We start from the raw sequence: 11313 nt of genomic DNA on the forward strand, positions 1-11313 counted from the left end.
ACCACAACACCTGGCTATTTTGTTGTTGTTGTTGTTGTTGTTGTTGTTGCAATTTGGCCAGGGCAAGGTTAGAACCTCCACTCTCAGTATATGGGGCCGGCGCCCTACTCACTGAGCCACAGGTGCCACCCAGCATTTTCATCATGTACAAATAAAAGGGTAGTAATTGATAAGTCCTATTCCTCACTCTTCCTGCTCCAATTAGACAATGTGCTTTTCAAAAGCAGAGTCTAGATTTTGCCTAAATTTGTGTCTCCAGTGATTATAATAGTACTGGCTTATAGAGGTACCAAAGCAGAGTTTCTTGAATGGGACTGAAGTTGTGTCCAAAAGACATTTGAAGCAGGTCCCAGAGCTCGGGGTAGCTAGGAGAGCCTTTGTCCCTTCCCTGGGCAGTTACTTCTGCAAGGCCAGGACCCTTCCTGGGTCATGAGCAGAGATGCACATGTTTTGCTCATGAGGGCAGCTACAGTATGGGTTATAACTGAGGGCTAAATTTGAAGGTTCCAGTTGGAATTATAGAAGCCACTTTTACCCATCCCAATGCCCACACTTATACCAAAAAAACCCTGAAATGTAGTCATTTCCACAAAAGCTGCTTATTTTCAACTAAGAAGGGGCCCTTTCTTAAATATTTTTTTATACTCACCCAATATCAAAACTAAGGTCAAGGGCCCTAGGATTGCCATGCACCTAGTACCTGTGAAAATTCCCATATTCCAACAGACCCTCATTCTTGAAGCACAGCCTGGAACCAAGAGCAGAGAGAGAATTACTGGAACGACTTGAGTTCCCTTGGAAGCTGATGGACAACCTCACAGCCCTCTCCTTTGGGCTCTGAGCTAGCCTGTTTACAAGAGCCTGGGCCCCTCAATTCCCAACACGTCCCCAGTCCATTGGAAAGGCTTGCCACAGAGAACTTCACTTTCTAAGAAATGACCAGCCTAGAAGGGAGTGCTCAGGCTATTCTTTCCGGGGAAGGATGTTTAGCTGCTTGTTTTTGCAAAAAGAGGTGAATGCTTTGTCCTTGGATGGCATCTCCGCATTGTGAGGCACTGGGTTGCTATAATTCTGACCTCTGCTACTAAGAGGTGAGTCAGCTTGAACATATCAACGTGGGGCAAGGAGGTGCATCAGAACGTATGGCTATAATTGGAGAGGGTGATGAGGGTTAAGACAGGGTCCTGTGCTGGAAGAAAGGACAGCATGGTTGGAGATGTTGTGGGGGTGGGATCACAGGGTGCCAAGCCTGCTCAGCAGCCTGAGTCTTCCAGCACCACCCACGTGGCCCCCACCCCCCAGCTCCCAGCATGTCCTTCTTCCCTCCTTGGCTGTTAAATTCTAAGGCAAGGAGATTCCAAATGCTGACTACATCTTCCTTGGCCCATCTCAGCTTTTGGCAAATAAATTAGTGCCATTCCCCAGAAAGCTTTTCTTGAACTTCATAAAGTTAGCAAAGAGGAGAAGTGTTAACAGTATGATCTGTTGAGTCCCAAATTCTAATCCCAGCCCTGACACTAACCCAGCTTTTTCACTCCATGAAGTTCTGCCAAAATCAAAAGAGATGGTCTGTGCCAGACACAAGTAGTTTCAGCTGAACAAGCACTCCAGGGGTCATGGAGCGCTGCTATGTTCGCAAAATGTTCTGCTTCGGAACTGGCTTTGGGCTGCTGGTGGCAGTGTATATGGATGACACAGTCAAAGGAGCGTGGAAAGTACTTTTCTTTGGTAAACAAATATTTTGGTGTTGATGCTGAATTAAAGCAGAATCTCCAAGAAGAGAGGTGACACTCATTTATTAAAACAAGGGAGAGGCCAGGTGTGGTGGCTCACACTTGTAATCCTAACACTCTGAAAGGCTGGGGCAGGAGGATTGCTTGAGGTCAGGAATTGGAAAGCAGCCTGAGCAGGAGGGAGACCCTATCCCCACTCAGACACGTACCCCTGGCATGGAAGAAAAGGAGGGAGGGAAAGAGAAAGCAAGAGAGAGAGAGATAAGAAAGGGAAAAAAAAATTAGCTGGGCATAGGCCCATGCCTACAGTCCCAGCCACTCGGGAAGCCAAGACAGGAGGATCTCTTGGCCCAGGAGCCTGAGGTTGCCATCAGCTACCATGCCGCACTGCACTCTAACTGGGGCAACCAAGTGAGACTGTCTCAAAAGAACAGAGGAAGAGATAAGGCACAATTCTGGACTGACAACTTCTAATGAGAGGCAAGATCATTTATCCTCAGCAGCTGGGGAAAAATCAAGGTTGGGGGGCGGGGGGACTCCCAACTCGCATTCCTGAGTGTCTATTAAATGTCTAATTCTTTCTCAAAACACTATTGCATTTAATTCCCACAATCAACCTATAAATCAGGTAGTGTTAGATCCATTTCCCAGATGAGGAAGCTGAGGTTTAGAAAGATAGCCATGTGCCTAAAGGATGTGTAAGCAAATTTGGATGTAGTGAAATTCAGACTGTATAGAAATATTCATACTTTGACAAATAAGGAAAAAATGATGTTGATTCCTGTACGTTTGTGCAGGATTCTAGAGTCTGCGAAGCACGCTTACATGTATTATTTTCATGTCCTACTCAGAATGGCTCTTTGAGAGGGACAGTAAGGTTCCCTTGGTGAGCCAGGAAAACCGAGAGTGAGGGAGAAGAGATTTGACCCCTGGGGACTAAGATATGAACATAGGACTGAGTCCAGACCCAGCTCCTTTTTCATAGAGGGAGGCTCTATTAAAAAAATAGTATTGAGGGTGGTGCCTATGGTTCAATGGGTAGGGCGCCAGCCCCATATACCAAGGGTGGAGGGTTCAAACCCAGCCCTGGCCAAACTGCGGCAAAAAAATAGCCGGACATACTGGCAGGCACTGGTAGTCCCAGCTACTTGGGAGGCTGAGGCAAGAGAATCGCCTAAGCCCAGGAGTTGGAGGTTGCTGTGAGCTGTGTGACATCATCCAAAGTGATAAAGTGAGACTCTGTCTCTACAAAAAAAAATTAGTTTTGATAAGAAAGAGAAGGGCACTCCCAGGAGAGAGATGGCTGGGCGCAGTGGCTTACACTTATAATCCCAATACTCTTGGGAGTCCAAGGCAAGAGGATAACTTGAGGGAAAGAATTTGAGCCTGAGAGATAAAGGGACCAGGAAAAAAGGCCCTGAGGGAGAGGTTAGACCCTAAACTCCAGGGTGTAAGGCAGAGAGTCTAAGATCCACTCAGACAGGTTATACTGACACATAGGGTGTCATGGCCACATGTGCCAGGCCTGGAGCCAAAGTACCTGGATTTGAACCCAGATTCTGCCATTTAGCCTACCGTGCTTCAGTTTCCTCTTCTGTAGGTGGTGATAATAATAGTCTTCATGCCTCCTTCACAGAGAATGTTGTGAAGAGCCAATATAGGAAAAGTACTTGGGAGAGGGCCTGAGGCATATAGATTATTATCCTTCTATTACTTCTACTGCTGGAGAGCCTCGGGGATGTGACTGAGCTGACGAGGGGGTCTTAGAATCTCCTGTTGCAAAGTTTGAACCCAAAGAAGCAAAAGTATTTAATAGAGGGCCAATTTTAGTTGAACAGGATAACAGTGTTATTTTAGAATGATGAATCTGGCCAGAGTATATAGGCCTCTCTAACACCTCCTCCAACACCACCCTCATCCAGGTCAGAGCCACGCCTGAGGACTTTCTCCATCACCACACTCACCCCAAGACACTGTAATTGCCTGTCAGTTACCTGCCTCCCAGTGGACCGTGTCTGTGTTACCGGTACCTCTAGTGTCTGGCATGGTACTGGTACTTAGTGGGTGCTCGAACAAATAGTCCTCTGATGAATGAATGAATGAAGTGAAATGATTGTTTAGAAAGGGAAGAATCTATAGGGAGATCAGCCAAAAGGCAGATACAAGGGAGGTAGAGAGAGTGGGGAAAAAGTAAGAAATGTCAAAGGCATTTGGAAAAAAGGACAAATAGGACTTTGTGAATGAGAGGCTATGGTAGTTCATGGGAAAGCCTTGACTCCAAGCCTGAGCTCCTGAACATAGGAAATGGGCCTGCTAAAGATGAGAAGAAAGAAAGGAAAAGTTGGTTTGAGAGAGAAAATGTGTCCTTGACTTTGCTTGCCCTTGTTGAGCTTTATAGAAGTTGCCGGTGATGAAAATGGGGTATGGCATGAGAGGTACTGGCTGGACATGGGCATTTGGGGAGAACCAATTTAGTAACCTTCAATTCTCGGAAAGAGATAAGTACCAGGGGAGTGGTGGGGCTAGCCAGAGGACAGTGGGGGAGGCTTAGGGCAGAAGGGGAGCTCAGGTGGCAAGAAGGACCATTCCCAGCCTACCAGTCTTGCCCTGGGCAGCCCCACCCTGCTGGTGGAGCTAGCTTGGTCCTGCCCAGATACCCTCTTTCCCTCTACTCCCTCACCCTGCCTTTCTCTGCTCTTCCCTTCCCATGATTGCCCCCTCTTTTCTCTGCTTCACAGAGAAAAACATAAAATAAAATACAAGCCAGTGAAGTGGCTCCTGGACACAAGCAATGGCCCTGTTAAAAATGAGAATCTTCCTTTCTTCTCAATATACACTTGGCCCAAGACCTGCCAATGGAAGAACTGACAGAAAGAAGATAGGTTTACATCAGAAAGCCAATTTAGTTTAAAGCTCAAAAATAAAAGCAAGCCATTTCATTTAGCGCTTTGTTTTGTTTTGTGGAAACATTTTATGACAATTGTGCCTTTTGTGAACCTATAACGTTTCTGAGTTTCTGCAGGAGAACTGCAGCTGCTGGGGTTCTCAGGAGAAAGAAAGCACAGAGCCATTTCTGGGCATTTCTGCCTCCCCCTGGAAAATCAGGGCAACGAAAACTAACACTCAGTCACACTGTGGTACAACAGAAAGAAAATCAGCTTCAGGGTCCAATAATCCTAGGTGTGCTCTGCCATTAATGGGTGAACTCTTCCCCTTTCTGAGCAGGTTTCCAGCTGATCAAATGCCACTGATAATGATCTCACCTGAGTAGCCGGTTGTGACGATGAAAGAAGGGGTTAAGTACTGTGTTCAAGGAGATGCTCCAGGTACCCCAGTTCCCACCAGATTTTGCTGTTTCTCTTAGGAACCGCCCAGGCTTCTGCTATCTGCAAACTTCAGAGGGGCTACAGAGGAGAGGCAAGCTGGGGGTTGTTTTCGAGAGAACTTTCAACTTAATGGTTTCAAGCAATTATCACGTCTATTACACATTTGTTCAGGCTTCAGTCTTATTTGACTAAAATGTAAAGATAACATATATTTGGAATGGCCAGAACATCCTGGCTTCCTAAACTGATAACACCCCATGGGCCCACATTTAACCCTATCTCCGAACAAAATGTCTATTTCTTGCCAAAAGAAGGCCCAGAAAGCCCGAACTGTCTACCCCATCAAGTGGTGCACTTGCTTGGAAGGGATCCAAGCATGTTGGAGTCCTGACCAGCCAAAAGCACCCAAGCCACTTTTGGAGAGAGCAGGCGGAAGTGAGAGCTCTGATTTTCATGTTAAATCCTCATTTGGCCTTGGAAATGTTAAAAATAAACTTTCACCTGCATCTGATTTTCCTCTTTGTTATTGCAGCCATTGTCTGTCTGAACAAAGAGGTAGCAAGGGCCTCTTTGAGCAGTTCACAGAGTTCAAGCCAGAGCCCAAATTGGAGGGACACAGATGTTAATGAACAAGAGGACCGCAAGAGTGCGCTGGGAATCAACAACTTCCCCAGGATTTTCAGGCCCCTGATGGCAGGCTGGGGGCTGCAGGCCTCATTTTTTTCTGCCAGCAGCCCCACCTGGCACTCAGAAGCACTTGCAAGTGGCCTGTGGGGTTCCCTCTAAGCAACTTGATAGCAGAGTGAAATCTTGATGATTCAGTCCCCATTACCTCAACTCTTCCCTCCCACTTGCTTGCAGATCGGAGGGTCTCATCAGATCAAGGGGTGGGTTACAATAGGATGAGAAACCACAAAGTATGGAATTTATTTGTTACCTTGGAAGCAGTGTGTGGTAATAGAAAAGGCCTGGATTTAGGAGCTGGGTCAACCTGTATTCAAATTCTATTCAGCTGTGTGACCGTGGGCAAATTACTTAGCCTCCCTGAGTTTCAGTTTGTTTCTCAACAGAATGGGAATAAAATACTGTACTGATTAAGCCAATGCCAGCTGCTGTAACAAACACACACTAAAAAAATGTAAATTGTTGCTATGAAAGGAAGCTTATTTCTCGTGTATATAAAGTCCAAAACAGGTGTTCCTAATCTATGGTTCCCTCTCCTCCAAGAGGGAATGTATAGATGGCTGGGCTCCACCATTTTCTAAACATGATCTTCCAAGTTATCAGTCTCGTGGGTGTTAGCCCAAGGGTAGGGGGAGGATGATGGAGGACTGAAGTAAGCGGCAGTGTTTTATGCCAGGCCTAAAGTGTCACAACATGACTTCCACTCACCTGCTAGTGGCTAGAACAGTCCCACAACTGTAATTACTTGCAAAGAACAGTGGGAAATGAGGTCCAGCTGTGCAACAGGGACGACAAGGAAATGAGTTTGGTAAACATCTAGCTAGTTTTTGCCATGTACACCAACTTTTCAGGAAAATAATAAGCTTAAATAAAATAGTGACTATGCAACAGTGCAGTTTTCAGTCAATGTGAGTTCCTGTCTTCTCTCTTTCCCCACAGCCAAACATTGGCCAGAAACCATGAAGGATGCTTCATTTGTAACAACACAGCCGCTGGAGCACCTACCCCTTGAGATCAGGCTGGTCTACCCACAACAGCCTAACCAAGTCAAGTCCCTGCCCTTCCACAAAATCAGAATGCCCAGAGGTTAATCCCTCAGGTCAGAAAACGCTGTTTTAGTAATAACTGGGCAACTTTACATTTATTTGTCCCTATATTTCTATTAAAATTGATGTTTAAAGCCTTCAAGAGGGTCACACAGTCTCCTATGGGCATGTTCACCACCGTTCCCTCTGAATCACATCTGTCTTGCTTCTTCCATTTACTTGCCTGGCTCTTAGGTACATTTGGGTTTGATGCCCCGAGACCTGAAGGCTCACTGGATTTCCATCCAGGGCACCCCCCACAACCTCTGCCCTGGCCCCAACTCACTGAGATCTGTGGCTTTGCCCATACCCTGAGGCACACCTTGCCTCCGGGTCCTCTTTTTGTACACAAACTCTGTGACCTCCCGGCAGTATCACCTTCGCCTCACTCCAGCATTAGTGTCATTATCCTCTCAGACGTCCAGCTGGGAGACACGATTCACAAGCAACATCCTATTGAAAGTCTGGTGGTTTCACAGTGTCTGAGCAGATGTGGTTTCACCAGCTTTGAAGAACTGATCTTTATATAGTGTTGGCAAGTTAGCGTTAAAATATTATTTCTAAGAAAAACATGTCTAAATTCTGAAATCCAAATGAATTTGACAACCCAATCCTTTCGTAACTTGAGGACCAAGTATAACCAGGGTTCTGCTACGATGAAATCTCATGGAATTTGAAGACATACAGACTTAGATTTAAATCCTGGCTCTACCACCTAACAGCTATGTGATTTGGGGGCAAATTGCCAAAGCTCTCTGAAGTATGTTCTTTATCTGTGAAATGAAGAAATGATCTTGCTTAGAGTGTTGATGTAAGACTTAATGAAAGTATATATATGGCTCTTAGAATTATGGCTAGAACATAGCCAACACTCATAAATAACAATTCATATATGTGTTATAAGGAAGAATTAGGACACTCTGTAATATTTGTTACAGTTTTAAAATAACTGCATGCATAAAAAGTCAACATAAAAGTAATATATTTTTATTGTGAAAAATGGGGAAAGGAGAAAGTTAAAAGAAAAAAATAGAAATCAACCAAAATTTCACTTCTATAAAAACCTCTATGAATATTTTGGTGCTTTTCCTCCCAATATTTTATTATGTATATGTATAGTTTATGGAACTAGAATAGGCCAGATACAAAGCAATTTTATATTCAGTGTTTTTCCCCTAAAACATACTACAGAATAAGTTTTTTCAGTAAAAATTCTTCACAAATATGAGTTCTAAAGAAATTAAAATCTAAAGGAATTTTTAACCTTTAATAATTTTAATTTCTTTTTTTTATTAAGTCATAGTTGTGTACATTAATACTATCATGGGGTACAGCAGGTTGTTACTATATACAATTTGGGATATTTTCATCCAACTGGTTAACATGGCCTTCATGTCATTTTCTTAGTTGTTGTGTTAAGACATTTATATTCCACATTTAGTAAGATTTACATGTAACTTTGTAGGATGAATCACAGGCATGATCCCACCAATCACCCTCCCTCCACCCATCCTCCCAACTTTAATAATTTTATTATCCACTCCTTAAATGCTGAACATTTTGCTTACTTCCTCTTTCTTTTTTTTTGTTTTGTTTTATTCTCACTGCGCGGTGGCCTGTAATCCTGGCACTCTGGGAGGCTGAGGCCAGTGACTTGCTTGAGCTCAGGAGCTGGAGACCAGCCTAAGCAAGAGCAAGACTCCCTCTCTGCTAAAAATAAAAAAACTTGACAGGTGGGCAGTGCCTCTGGCTCAGTGAGTAGGGCTCCAGCCCCATATACCGAGGGTGGCGGGTTCGAACCCGCCCCAGCCAAACTGCAACAAAAAAAATAGTTAGGCATTGTAGCAGGCGCCTGTAGTCCCAGTTACTCGGTAGGCTGAGGCAAGAGAATCACCTAAGCCCAGGAGTTGGAGGTGGCTGTGACCTGTGATGCCACAGCACTCTACCGAGGGTGATAAAGTGAGACTCCATCTCTACAAAACAAAAAGAAAAAAAAAACTTGCCAGGTGTTTTGGCATGCCTATAGTCCCAGCTATGCTGGAGGCTGAGGCAAAAGGATCACTTGAATCCAGGAGTTTGAGGTTGCCATGATCTATGATGATGCCATGACACTCTACCCAGGAAAATAAGACTGTCACAAAAAAAAAAAAAAAAAAACTCTTCCATATAAAATTCCCAAATTTTGACTCGGCACCTGTAGCTCAGTGGCTAGGGTGCCAGCCACATACATGGGAGCTGGCGGGTTCGAATCCAGCCCAGGCCTGCCAAACAACAATGACAACTATAACCAAAATATATATATAGTATTTATATAATATATGTATATAGCTGGGTGTTGTGGCAGGCACCTGTAGTCCCAGCTACTTGGGAGGTTGAGGCAAGAGAATCCTTTAAGCCCAAGAGTTTGAGGTTGCTGTGAGCTGTGACACCATGGTACTCTACTGAGGGCAGCAAAGTGAGACTCTGTCTCAAAAGAAAAATCTCAGGGCAGCACCTGTGGCTCAGTGAGTAGGGCGCCGGCCCCATATACTGAGGGTGGCGGGTTCAAACCTGACTCCAGCCAAACTACAACAAAAAATAGCCAGGCATTGTGGTGGGCACCTGTAGTCCCAGCTACTTGGGAGGCTGAGGCAAGAGAATTGCCTAAGCCCAAGAGCTGGAGGTTGTGAGCTGTGAAGCCATGGCACTCTATCCAGGGCAACAGAATGAAACTCTGTCTCTTCAAAAAAAAACTCAAATTTTTATTTTTAATCTATATCTGTGTTTATTTACGTAAGACAGTTTCTTAGTATTACTAAGGGTGTGCACAACTTCAATTTTCCTGCAACATAAAGTCGAGTATCTCTTTAGAAATGCTATAGCAACTGATAATCTGAGATGTTTTTAAATTCATGTTATTGTCTTTCTGTTCACTTTTGCAAGGAAACCATTGGCCAGCATGATCTACTCTGCTACTTTGGCGAGTAGACAGTGTTCGAATGCTACCCAGTGTGCTTTTTTTTTAAAAAACTGTGCCCCAGTTTCCTTTTAGCAAGCTGTCCCTACCTCTTTTGTAGTCTTGATGGGACATCAGAGTTGCAAGGGTCACTTGAGCAGGAGAGAAGATGACAGGCAGCGAGGCAGGTGGAGAAGTCAGCCACAGGAGCGCCCGCACCGAGCTTGGCTCTGCCCCAGCCTCCAGGGGAGAGCAGGCCCCAGGAGAAGGCTCTGCTGTGGCTTGTTGGGAGTCCAGCAAGTGGGAGAGCCTTTGGATAATGCTCTGGTTCTTCTTTTCCTTCCCTTAATCCCAATCAGACACAGAGAAGGCTCTTCATCCCAGTGCCAGGCGCAGAGAGGGTGCCCAGTACGTCTGTTGAGATGACCATGAAGGGTGACAATGGGCTACAATATGCACTGTAACTATCTCCTTTGGCTTAGGCCCCCCAAAAAGAAGTCCCTAAAAATGTCTACCTGGGGGCAGCACCTGTGGCTCAGTGAGTAGGGCACTGGCCCCATATACCGAGGGTGGCGGGTTCAAACTTGACCTCGGCCAAACCGCAACCAAAAAATAGCTGGGCATTGTGGCGGGCGCCTGTAGTCCCAGCTACTCGGGCGACTGAGGCAAGAGAATCGCCTAAGCCCAAGAGCTGGAGGTTCCCGTGAGCTGTGATGCCATTGCACTCTACAGAGGGCGACAAAGTGAGACTCTGTCTCTAAAAAAAAAAAAGTACCTGAATGAGGCTGGAGCGACTCTTTGTCATGCTAGGCTAGTCTGCCATCTAGTGGGGAGAGAAGGGATCTGGGAAGCGGGAGGAGACCCCTGGTGGCATTGGGCAGTCAGAGCAGGCTGAGTCTGCAGCACAGGTCAAGACTGGGTGGGCAGGTCAGGGAGGTCATGGAACAGGCTGGTGGGCACCCCAACGATTGGAGAGCCTTATGAAGGAGACAGGGGCTCAAGAATAATTACAGCTGTTTCCCGACCGCTTACTACCTGCCAAGACTATACAAAGTGCTTTTCATACTTCCAACATTTTAGTCCTTACAGCAAGCCCCTTGACACAACTCATCAGTGGCAGAGGCAATCAAATCCAGAATTATCTAACGTCATAGCTTGAGTTTCTAGGGACATTTCTAGAATTACAGACTGAAATCTCCTTCTTTTCCCTTACCCCCAGCCCTACCCCAACCCTAAGCCATTTATAAACAGAGGGTGGTTTTATGTATACACTGAGAGACACAGCCCCATTTCTACCTTCAGCACCTCTCTTGAGTCCCACAATCTCTGACCCCAACCACCTTTGGTATGTGGCTGTAAAGTATATTGGTAGTTAAGAGTTTGGGTTTGGGTTCGGCACCTGTGGCTCAAGTGGCTAAGGGGCCAGTCACATACACCTAAGGTGGCAGGTTCCAATCCAGCCCGGGCCCGCCAAACAACAATGATTGCTGCAACCAAAAAAATAGCCAGGCGTTGTGGCAGGCGCCTGTGGTCCCAGCTACTTGGGAGGC

The sequence above is a fragment of the Otolemur garnettii genome, unplaced genomic scaffold (genome assembly GCF_000181295.1).
Source record: "Otolemur garnettii isolate 467f Iridium unplaced genomic scaffold, OtoGar3 scaffold00060, whole genome shotgun sequence".
Classification (NCBI taxonomy): domain Eukaryota; kingdom Metazoa; phylum Chordata; class Mammalia; order Primates; family Galagidae; genus Otolemur; species Otolemur garnettii.